Here is a 3,713-nt window from a genome sequence, read left to right as displayed (position 1 = left end):
CATTTCCGATCCTTCTATTCAGATGGCCTCTAAATGCTTGCAGGTTTTCATCATTGCCACTGTTGTTTCGTGTATACAGCGTTTAATATTCCCCTCTGTGCAGTAGCTGCATGTCCCAGTTGTCAGAAATCTTATCTGAAATCGTTTGATTTTGTGGAAAGTAACTGGTGGATTCATCTTGCGTCGGCCTTATGAAAACCCCAGTTGGAATGCAAGAAACTGGGGCTTACAAAATAAAAGAATTCAAACGCATAACTTTGTTTTTTTTTGCTTTTTAATGAATAACAATAGAGGTCACAATGTTTTATTCACCCTATAAGTCTTTATACATAAAGTTATGCCCAAAGTTTCAAATTCAGAAGCAACACCTGCATACAGCACATGCTTCATTCAGTACTTGCAGTAGAGGTGAAGCACACAATACTTCAACCATGACTTAACCTCTGCCCACACCCACCCACTTCCATCAAAAAGAAAAGAAAAAGAAGAAAGTCTGAGATTAACATTTTGGGATTAAGCCATAGCTCATCTTCAGTGCCTATAATTCCAGGACAGAAGGAGATTGATTGACCAAAGATGACACACAGACCAGTCCCAAGGCAGATCTTCTCAATCAGATTAACATTTTTCATATAAGATTTTCAAAACAAATCGGTCTGATCTTCAAGACAGTAAGGGATTAGATATTAATACCATGACATATTAAAAGAAGATGGAATATCTTAATTATAACATAGATTGCTCGAAAACAAGTCTTCAAGGATGAGAAAAACAACCAAGAGATTTGAAATGAAAAAAAAAAACCCACACATTTGGTACCAAACATGAATCATTACACGAAGTGAAAACTGTTCATATTTTAATATCACTAACATCATTGAGGAACCACCTCTAAGCTTAAATTCCAACAGTCTATAAATTTAAATAAAGAGATCATATTTCAGATATAATTTTTATTTTATTTATTTTATACAGAAGGAGATTGACTGGTCAAATAATTTGTATTTAATTTAAATTAATTTATAATGATATGCAGAAGGAGACTGAGTGGCCAGTGACAACACAAATTGTATTTAATTGAATTGTATTATGATTTGAAAGTATTTTGTGGTCACAAAGGCTGCATTTATTTGATCGCAAATACAGTAATACTAAAATAAATATACTTTACTAATATACTTTAATATACTTCAATACTTTAAAATAACTGTTTTCTATTTTAATATATTTAAAAATGTAATATAACCCTTTGTTGCCAAAACGGAATTTTCAGCAGCCAATTCTCCAATAGCCAGTCTTCAGAAATGATATTAATATGCCGATTTGTTTCAGGAAACATTTCTTATTGTTATCAACAGTTGTGCTGCTTAATATTTTGGGGTATTTGAAAAAATATTCAATTGTATATTTTTAACATTTTAAATGCTTTTATATCTTTACAACGATCTGAATTTAAGAATATAGCCTATATGTTTTGCTGTGGTGTCTTTATGATCTATAAAGGTCCAGTGATGATTGTATAATGTATCATTCAGCATTTACACGTCATGTTGTTAAATAATATTGCATAGTGTCCACTGGCACATAGTTGTTAAGGTGAAGTGTTTCATTTAACCCCCTGGAGCACAGACTATGGGCAATAATGCAGCACTCAGAACCAGAGAAAGGAATGGAGGAGCTTTAACTAGCAGATGGAAATTGCCTTTTCATCTCCTTACTCTTTCCGATCCAAACCCACGAATACAATTTGGTGTTGCTTGGCGCGGGGGCACAGGGCAGGGAAAGACAAATGAGAGAGGCCCAGCGCTAGAATATGTTCCCGTGGCCCGCCGCAGTGACCTAATTGTGGGAATGTACGCTTCCTCCGAGGCGCCACTCTCGCGCTGATTTCACTGTAATCAACAGAGGACGACAGAAATGCTCTGTCGCCGCGCGCGGAGCGCCGTAAGAGGAGGCTCGGATATCATACATTTAATTTCCTCATAAATCCTGCCGCAATGCAACAATTTTGAGAGGGAGAGGACCCGGCGACAGATTAATAGGCAAGGAGATTTATTCTGGCACGATCTGAGCTGCTTTGGCTTTTAAGCCTCAATCAGGTTAGGAAATAGGAATGATAAGTGTATCCAAATAAAAGATTCTCCAATTGACCGGCGCAACAAGAACTGGCCCCCAGGTTCACACTCGCATCTGCGGGGGAGAGGGTTTCGGAGACGCGGAGGCGAGGCGAGGCGAGGCCAGGCTTCGAGCGCAGCGTGTGACCTCCGGAACGAATGCGGTGGGCAAATGAAAAACAGAAACACACAGCAGAGTAGCACAAGATTGACAGACATTTGTGTGCCAACGTTGGGTTAGACTTGAACGTTTCAATTCGAGGCCCACAGCGTGCGTAGTTTCGCCCTGCCTGCTCGAGCAGATGTCATTGTGTGATGACTCGACGGAGCACGACTCTCACCTGGACGACTGTTCTCAGAAGCGCAGCTCGTGTGGAGCGATTGGATGCCAGCTTGCGTCTCTAAACCCTCTAAGTAAACAGGTAGATGTCAGATCCCTTCAACAAGGACAATTCAAAGCCTCTTACCAAGCCGCAACCATCTTATCTCTGCATTAGGACTGGGGTACAACGGGCCTGATTATTATTATTTTTGATCTTTTCCGTGAAATGAATAGCTTAATGTTTGAAGTAATCTCACATTATGTTCAGCTCATGGGAGCGCCGTCAGAGTGCGAGACAAAGAGAGATGAAGATGAAGATCATCATCCTGTTTTAATCAGAAATGGCTGAGAGGATAAAGTGTGTCATATCTGGCCCTGGGAATGGGCTTACACTGAGAGCTCACTCTACCTAATATCCGCCCTTCAAGCGAGCTGTGATCAATCAAGACACCATTACATGTCGCAATCAGCTGTGTTAGCATATTTAAACCTTTCAATGTTTTTGACTTTTTCTAAATGACTTTAGCTGGGCAACTTCTGAATAAAAGATAAAGATGTGCTTCTTAAAGATTTCAAGTCATTACGATTAAGCAATTATAGGAGAGGCTGTGCTATATTGTAAATACAGTCATGGCTGAAAAGTTCATATAACACAGAAAAGTGACTGTATTTACAATATAGCCTTGACAGCCTTATTGCATTAACAAAAGGACTCCATTTTTCATTCAAAATTATTACATTATTTTGATCAATTATTGTCAATTCATAATACAATAGTAATTTAGAATATTTAAATATTTTGGTTGACTGAGTTCTTGTTGATCAAACAGTACAGCTTGAACTCATTGAAGTTAAACACACACACACCAATATTGTTTTTGAAATAATAGTCTCTTAAGCTCACCAAATTTATTTGAATAAAAATAAATACTGTGAAATATTATTAGGATTTCAAATAACTGTTTTCTATTTTAATATATTTTAAAAAAAATATGAAAATATAAAATATCACAAATATTTTCTGTGATGCCAGAGCTGAATTTTCAGCAGCCATTACTCCAGTCTTCAACGTCACATGATCCTTCGGAAATTATTCTAATATGTTGATTTATATTTTATAATAATATTATTGTTGAAACAATTTATTTAAAGAATTTATTAATTGAAAGTAAAAAAAACAGCATTATTTATATATAATATAAATATAACATATATATATATATATATATATATATATATATATATATATATATATATATATATATATATATTATATA

This window comes from Sinocyclocheilus grahami, unplaced genomic scaffold (genome assembly GCF_001515645.1).
Source record: "Sinocyclocheilus grahami isolate Dianchi unplaced genomic scaffold, SAMN03320097.WGS_v1.1 scaffold2.1, whole genome shotgun sequence".
Lineage (NCBI taxonomy): Eukaryota > Metazoa > Chordata > Actinopteri > Cypriniformes > Cyprinidae > Sinocyclocheilus > Sinocyclocheilus grahami.
Note: the sequence above shows the minus strand (reverse complement) of the source record.